We start from the raw sequence: 8,810 nt of genomic DNA, 5'->3' as shown, positions 1-8,810 counted from the left end.
TTCTGTGTTTCGATGTTTCTAATAATCAGCATCTGTAATTCCTTGTTTCTACATAACAGGGAGGGTTGCACGATGCAAGAAGAAGGAAAAGGCACATAAGGGAACGAAAAGGATGGAACATGCTGTCATCACAGGTGTTCCACGGCACTTGTCACTTTGCTTGTAACAGCACAACTTGTTATGTGATATATTTATGGGGTATGTATTATATGTGGGTATTGTTTTATGTGGGTTATGTGGTATCTATGGGGTACATATTTATTATGTGTTATATGTGGGTATTGTTTTATGTGGGTTATGTGTAAGTGGGGAACCATGCACAACTGGACAGGCACTTAAGCATTTCACTACTGGTTATACCTGTATAATTGAGCATGTGACCAATAAACTTAAACTTAAACTAAAAAGGGAAAGGGGGCAGGATGCCTGGGGGGGGGGGGGGGGGGGGGGGGGGGGGGGGGGGGGGGGGGGCAGGGGGCAAAAGTAGCATGGATGGTACCTCCAGAAAGGAAAAGAAAGAAAACAATTAGAGTAATCAATGTTCCTCCAATTTACGTATGGCTCACTCTGACAGTGGTGGAGGGCCAGGACAGAAAGGTCAGTATAGGATGTGCCCATGGAAAGGCCCCATTTTAATTTGCATAAAATACTGAAAATGGCGAATAGTTATTTCAAAAATAACATTTTACAGACAGGGCTGATTCCTTGGGAATTTATGCTAAACCAGAGAGTTCTCTTTTTATTACAAGAGTTGTGGCGTTGCCTCACTTCAGTTTTTCATCATAATAGCATTGAAGGAACATTGCATATAATTACAGCATGTCATACTATATGCAAAATTCATGTTTTACTGCATTCCTATTGTATCTTGTTTTATTATAATGTACATGGGAGCACAGGGGCGATGTTTTCACAGAGTAGCCAACTAAATTGCAAATTATAATTTCAGAATGGTAAACAAAATAATTAACTCAGAAGCAATCATTAATTCAGTGCATTTAATGAATTTGTTTGCCTTGCAGCTGATGTCTCCTGTTATAAATTTCAGCTCAGTATGGCTTTTCAGAATTGTACCAATTCATTGTAACTCTTTACTGGCTTTCCTGAATTTTAATGGATTTGATTCTCAAAAGAGCAATGTGATGTCCGTAAAAGACGGAGCATTGTGTTGCATTCATCACCAGTTCGGGATGTTCCACAGTATTTCACGGATAATGAAGCAGGTATGAAAAAAGGTTGCCATAGCAATATGAGGAAAGGTGGCAATAAATGAGCCACAGTTGTGTCCCAAAAAAAGGAATCAGCTCGATGGTCTGTGTTGGTTGAAGGATTAAAATTGATAAGGGCACCAAGAAAATTCATTGCTTGTTTCAGTGTAGTGAAAATGTTTTATATGTTCCTGAGAGACCAGGTGAGATATTGGTTTAAGGCAGAGGTTCCCAACATTGTTTGTCCTGTTTATCCCTGGCAACTTTAATGTTATTTCATTTATTTATGAACAACTAATGATGAACAGATACAGGTATACCAGAATCGAACACAGTCAGTCAATGAGAAAAAAGATGTACAAATCCAGAATCAACAAATTTACCGCAGGTTGGGAACCCTTGGTTTAAGATCTCGCCTGGAAAATAGATTTTTTGACAGCCCCTCGGTGTAGACTAAAAACCGTAAAATGCTGATCGCATCAAAGTACTTTATCACAGCCTTGTTGCCAGATGACCGTTTACATTTTTGGCAAAGTTAAACTATGTAGCAGACTCAGAAAAAATCCTCAATGTATTCTCAATAGACAAGCTTTTCTGTGCAATTTATTGGAAACATGTCCTTTTATGAAATGTTTATGTAGCTGGAAATTACAGTAGAAAATCAAGGAGGAAACCTTTGACAAGCCATAGTTGAAATATTACAATCGTGACATGTGGGCCATCTGATCGTTGGAAGAGATGCTAATGTTTTTTTCGCCCTGAGTAGAGGGGTCTAAAATTAGAGAGTATGGATTTAAGGTGAGAGGGGGAATAATTAAAAGGAAGCTAAAGGGCTTTTTTGTTCCTTGCAGTGGATGGTGGGTATATCGAATGATCTGCCAGTGGACATGGTAGAGGCAGGCACAATTACAAAGTTTAACAATATTTAAAGAGGAAAGATTTAGATCGATATGGGACAATCACAAGCATATGTATGGAACTTGAGTAGGCAATTTGTTTATCATAGATGATTTAGGCTGAAGGGTCTTTTTTTGTGCTGCAAGTCTCTATGAGTCTGGTGACTTACACTTCAAAATAATAGGGTTACATTTCAGCTGTCATAGTGTTACGGGACCAAATGTTCCTGGCCATTTAGTTTAGTATAGTTTAGCGATACAGCACGGATACAGGCCTTTTGGTCCACCGGGTTTGCTCCTATCAGCGATCTCCAGTAACTAGCACAATCCCACTGTTAGAAATATTTTCCCAACAAACGACAGTCACAGCAATTGAGATGAATGTTTAATACATGAGGGAGGTTCGCACAGGGTACACAAGTCTGAATGAGTCTTTCTGCCGCAGCAGCGCTCCACTCATTCTTTTATACAATGGAGTAAACAAAGACATATCGACGTATTAACCTCGTCACGCAGGTATCGACCACAACTTAATCTCATCACGCAGGACCACAACTTAATCTCACCACGCAGGTATGCAACGTACAAAACCAGTCAGCACATAATAGCAGTGAGCAAAGTCTACAAGCAAGCATCTGCTTGCCCATACATTATTCTTAAAGGTACAGTTCCCGATAACTATAGAAATGAATGTTTATATCATTTTCCTCCTGTTTATACAATTATCCAACAAGTTATTAACAATTTCCAAAAATTCCCCTGTCCCGAATGCCTCCCCGGTTCTATCACAACATTGCACTTTCTCTTAACATTATTCAATCTGCTCATCTGCGGGGGTCCATTCAGACCATGAAGGTATCCCTTAGGTCAATGTCCACTTCTTCTTCCTCAATCCACTTCTGAGGAACCAACTTGTACACCATCTGCATTTTCTTTGTAAGGGCTGTTTCTATTAGTCTTTGAGACAACCCTCGAACACAGGGAATCATACAGCATCCCAATCCGGCTAACATTTCTATAATCACTATGAAGGATGTTAGTGCAGAAATGACAATATTTTTCCTTTAGCCTTTAGTTACATGCAATATGACACATCCCAATTGAATTGGCACCAAAGACCAATGTTTTAACGAAGCTCCAAATATCATCTTTTTAAGGTACATTTCAACAACACTTACAGTGGCTTGCAAAAGTATTCATACCCCTTGAACCTTTCCACATTTTGTCACGTTACAACCACATACGTAAATGTATTTTATTGGGATTTTATGTGATAGACCAACACAAAGTGGTGCATAATTGTGAAGTGGAAGGAAAATGATACATGGTTTTCAAATTTTTTTACAAATAAAAAACTGAAAAGTGTGGCGTGCAAAAGTATTCAGTTTGCCACAAGCCATGTGGGGGACACAGCAAACATGTGAAGGAAGGTGAGTCAATACTTTGTAGAACCACCTTTCGCTGCAACTCCAGCTGCAAGTCTTTTAGGGTATGTCTCTACCAGCTTTGCACATCTAGAGACTGAAATGTTTGCCCATTCTTCTTTGCAAAATAGCTCAAGCTCAGTCAGATTGGATGGAGAGCATCTATGAACAGCAATTTTCAATCTTGCCAGAGATTCTCAATTGGATTTAGGTCTGGACTTTGACTGGGCCATTCTAACACATGAATATGCTTTGATCTAAACCATTCCATTGTAGCTCTGGCTGTATGTTTAGGGTCGTTGTCCTGCTGGAAGGTGAACATCCGCCCCAGTCTCAAGTCTTTTGCAGACTCTAACAGGTTTTCTTCCAAGATTGCCCTGTATTTGGCACCATCCATCTTCCCATCAACTCTGACCAGCTTCCCTGTCCCTGCTGAAGAAAAGCATTCCCACAGCATGATGCTGCCACCACCATGTTTCACAGTGGGGATGGTGTGTTCAGGGTGATGTGCAGTGTTAGTTTTGCATTTAGGCCAAAAACTTCAATTTTGGTCTCATCTGACCAGAGCACCTTCCTTCACATGTTTGCTGTGTCCCCCACATGGCTTGTGGCAAACTGCAAACGGGACTTCTTATGGCTTTTTTTCAACAATGGTTTTCTTCTTGCCACTCTTCCATAAAGGCCCGATTTGTGGAGTGCACGACTAATAGTTGTCATGTGGACAGATTCTCCCACCTGAGCTGTGAATCTCTGCAGCTCCTCCAGAGGTACCATGGGCCTCTTGGCTGCTTCTCTGATCAATGCTCTCCTTGACCGGCCTGTCAGTTTAGGTGGATGGCCATGTCTTGGTAGGTTTGCAGTTGTGCCATACTCTTTCCATTTTCGGATGATGGATTGAACAGTGCTCCGTGAGATGTTCAAAGGTTGGGATATTTTTTTATAACCTAACCTGCTTTAAACGTCTCCACAACTTTATCCCTGACCTGTCTGGTGTGTTCCTTGGGCTTCATGATGCTGTTTGTTCACAAATGTTCTCTAACAAACCTCTGAGGCCTTCAGAGAACAGCTGTATTTATACTGAGATTAGATTACACACAAGTGGACTCTATTTACTAATTAGGTGACTTCTGAAGGCAATTGGTTGCACTGGATTTTATTTAGGGGTATCAGAGTAAAGGGGGCTGAATACGTTTGCACGCCACACTTTTCAGTTTTTTATTTGTAAAAAAAATTGAAAACCATGTATCATTTTCCTTCCACTTCACAATTATGCACCAATTTTTGTTGGTCTATCACATAAAATCCCAATAAAATACATTCACGTTTGTGGTTGTAACGTGGCGAAATGTGGAAAAGTTCAAGGGGTATGAATACTTTTGCAAGCCACTGTATACCCAGTTGCAAAGTCCTTAGGGACACTTCAGTGAGGATGCATTCAACAGCTTGTATTGCTTTCTCATTTATTCCAATAATTAATTCTCAGTTATCCAATTTCATACATTAAAGTGTTCTTTCCCTTTAGACTTGGGTTAATAACCAGCATTTTAATCCGCATTTTTGTAGAATCTAAGTTACTTATGGATACCATTTTATTTTTTAAGGACCCAGATAGTTTAGAGTAAACACAAGCATTTAATATATTAATTTACCTATAAAGAACCAATGATGATAAAATGGTACTGCAAATTGCACAGTTTTCCCATTTGTGACTCCTTTCCACCGGCTGCACTAAACAGAGTCTAGTGATCCAGAGCACAAACTATGTATTGAAAAAAACATTAGATGACAGCAAAATGTTCAAGGCTTGAAAAGAAATTAACATTTCAAATTTTAAAAATATTATTTGCACTTCAACTAAAACCAATTGTACAACCAGAACAAGTGCAATTTCTTAACTCAAATGCTATTTTTAATGTTGTTTCATTATAGGGTAAGCCCAATAGTGAAACACTGACCCTTAGTTAAGCATTCAAAAAGAAATCCCAAAAAATCTGGACAGGACATGCAGCTGCACATTCTTCCATCTTCAGATAAAATGCCTTTTAACTTTCTTTGTTCATTTATGGTCAGCAATATCCTTTCAGCATAGTTTAATCTGCTCTTCCCAAACTAGTCAGACAATGCAATATTTTCATGTTAAACAATCTCATCAAACATTCCAGTCTTTTATTAGCAGCTTTTTCTGAACTACCCCAGCTCTCTGCTCTAACCACAGTCATAAATGCACCTTCAGTATTCAAATTGTACTACTCTTCATCTTAAACCAAGGTAAAAATCCCATTTCAAGAAAACTTCAAGTACTATCTTAATTTTCACAAGGGTTATAGCTGGGTTCCTCCAAATCATTTTACCCCCATTGTAAAACAAGCTTATCAAATCTACTTGGCGACAGAGAAACATAGAAACATAGAAATTAGGTGCAGGAGTAGGCCATTCGGCCCTTCGAGCCTGCACCGCCATTCAATATGATCATGGCTGATCATCCAACTCAGTATCCCGTACCTGCCTTCTCTCCATACCCCCTGATCCCCTTAGCCACAAGGGCCACATCTAACTCCCTCTTAAATATAGCCAATGAACCGGCCTCAACTACCCTCCGTGGCAGAGAGTTCCAGAGACTCACCACTCTCTGTGTGAAAAAAGTTCTTCTCATCTCGGTTTTAAAAGATTTCCCCCTTATCCTTAAGCTGTGACCCCTTGTCCTGGACTTCCCCAACATCGGGAACAATCTTCCTGCATCTAGCCTGTCTAACCCCTTAAGAATTTTGTAAGTTTCTATAAGATCCCCTCTCAATCTCCTAAATTCTAGAGAGTATAAACCAAGTCTATCCAGTCTTTCTTCATAAGACAGTCCTGACATCCCAGGAATCAGTCTGGTGAACCTTCTCTGCACTCCCTCTATGGCAATAATGTCCTTCCTCAGATTTGGAGACCAAAACTGTACGCAATACTCCTGTTGTACAGGGTGTGGTCTCACCAAGACCCTGTACAACTGCAGTAGAACCTCCCTGCTCCTATACTCAAATCCTTTTGCAATGAAAGCCAACATACCATTCGCTTTCTTTACTGCCTGCTGCACCTGCATGCCTACCTTCAATGACTGGTGTACCATGACACCCAGGTCTCGCTGCATCTCCCCCTTTCCCAATCGGCCGACATTGTTTCACAAATCCTAAAACAATGAAATATACACAAATTAGGCTTCAATTTTCTTCCAAGGTTTTCCTGCAACAATGTACATTCAACTTGGCACAGTGCAGACTAAATTTAAGATATGAATGACAATGTACTGTGCAATGAAGCTACACATTAAATCACATGTAGTATTTGCAAGATACCGACATTGCACTTTTATTTTGCAAGGATGTAGCTGTAAAGGCCATTTTTTTTGTTTTATTCTTCCAAAAATATTCCTGTGAAAAGTCTAAGTTGCAGAGTTCACACTGCCTTGGAATGATGGGGTTGTTGGATGATATCTGTTGCGCTTTGATTATGTTGTTGCTTTAGCAGCTTTAACAGATGTAGGCAAGAACCCAATATCTCCAATTTAAGCATTATTAGGCACCCCTCCAGGGACAAACTTATTTGATTTTACACCTCCACCACCTCCATGTACAGCGGTACAAGCATGTACAGCATGTACAGTCCTTGGCTGTTCTGAAAGAATCCACCGCCCCCACGAATTGCACTTGGATGAGTTGGTGATGCCATTGGGGGTTGACCAGGATGAATGGGCTCAGCAATCTGTGCGGAGTGCACTCTCCTTGCCATGTTCTTTGCTCGCACAGCTCCCTTGATGCGATCCACTTCCTGCTGGTAGCGTTTACGATCTCGATCTGCATTTTCCTTCGCTTCCTTCAATGCGGACTCCAAAGCCTTGACCCATTCAGCTGTGGCTCGGAGACGTTTCTCCAGTTTTGGAAGCTCACACCGAAGGTCTGCATTGTCTCGTACCAACTGCTTATGAGCCTTGGTGAGCTGTTCAAGGTTGTTTTCAAGAAAGGAGATCTTTTGCTTCTGTGCAGCGCTCCCACCAGTATCGTCAGAATCCATTTCAGCACTCTTTTTGACTCTCGTGGCCAAATCTTGAACAAAAAGCTTCCTAAGATTATAGAGTGTCTGGAGCTCTTTTGCCACAGTCTCTTCAAGTCCTTTGAGGTCCTGCCTAGCTTGCTCTCGCCAATCCTGCATAATGGTTCATTCATGTAATTTACGACTTTTCTCCTGATCCACACGTTTTAGCTTCTCATGCTCTACTTGTAGCCGTTTGCTGCTCCAGCATCATTTTCTGATTTTGATCTTGAAGTTCAGTGATGAGTTTCTCTTTCTTTTCAATCTCATCCCGTAAACTGCTGATCTGGTTTTGGCGAGTCTCACGGTGGCTCTGCATTTGCTGCTCTTCAGCTTGCTTCACTTCATTTGCAGTCTGTACTTTGTTCGTGCTCCTTTTCCATTTCATGTACTTTTTCTTGCGCTTGAAGCTTCACCAAATCTTCATTCAATGAATCAACAGACTCTTCTAGATGCCTCTTGTTGTGCTCAACATTTTGCAAGTATTCAGTGAGCGACTTGATCTTTGCCTCATGCTGGGAGATACGAAGTTGACAAGCTGCCAGTTCCCTTTCATTCTCTTCTAATTTCTGGTTACTCTCGACTTGCGTACTCTCCAACTGCTTGCAGAGTGTGACCATGGTCTTCACTTCAGATTTCATTTTACTAATGTACAGTCGTGCCACTGTTTTTGCCATTTAATAATTCTATTTTTAGTTGTTGGGCGAATGGTCCGTCATCCACCCACTGGACGGGCGCCACTATCCCACTATTTGCCTCAATTACTTGTCTCAATCTGACAAAATAGTGGCGCACGTCCTCGTCCTTTGTCTGCACACACTCTCTTATTTTATTATAGTCAACCATTTCTCAGTAATGCTCCCTTATAAGCCCTTCCATAGCCACCCTTCTTTGTTGGTAAACATTATCATTATTAACAAGTTCCCATTCGGAATGCAATCCTGCCTCGTTATGGGAGTTCCAATCCCCTTCTATCCAACACCAATCATAACCGAACATACTTTGCAAGGCTTGTTCATATTCAACACTGTTTAACCAATAAAACACGACCAGGCTTCCAAAATCCCGTTGCCACTTTGTGAAACTCTCTTTTGGGTGTGTTATCCCTTCTACTGCATTCTTAACATCGTTGAGTGTCCACACCCAATATACATATACCGACTGGGGTGCTCCTCCTGGATTAGGCATGGCTATCATTGGCAGGATATTTC

The 8,810-nt window shown here is 40.9% G+C and overlaps 1 pseudogene; it reads right to left on the bottom strand.

Annotated features, from left to right (window-relative positions):
- Positions 1–6,687: 6,687 nt before the first annotated feature.
- On the bottom strand, positions 6,688–8,431 carry LOC129701653 (kinesin-1 heavy chain-like; annotated as a pseudogene).
- Between the last annotated feature and the right edge of the window lie 379 nt (positions 8,432–8,810).

This window comes from Leucoraja erinacea, chromosome 11 (genome assembly GCF_028641065.1).
Source record: "Leucoraja erinacea ecotype New England chromosome 11, Leri_hhj_1, whole genome shotgun sequence".
Taxonomy (NCBI): domain Eukaryota; kingdom Metazoa; phylum Chordata; class Chondrichthyes; order Rajiformes; family Rajidae; genus Leucoraja; species Leucoraja erinaceus.
Note: the sequence above shows the minus strand (reverse complement) of the source record. Positions and strands in the feature narration are given on the sequence as shown.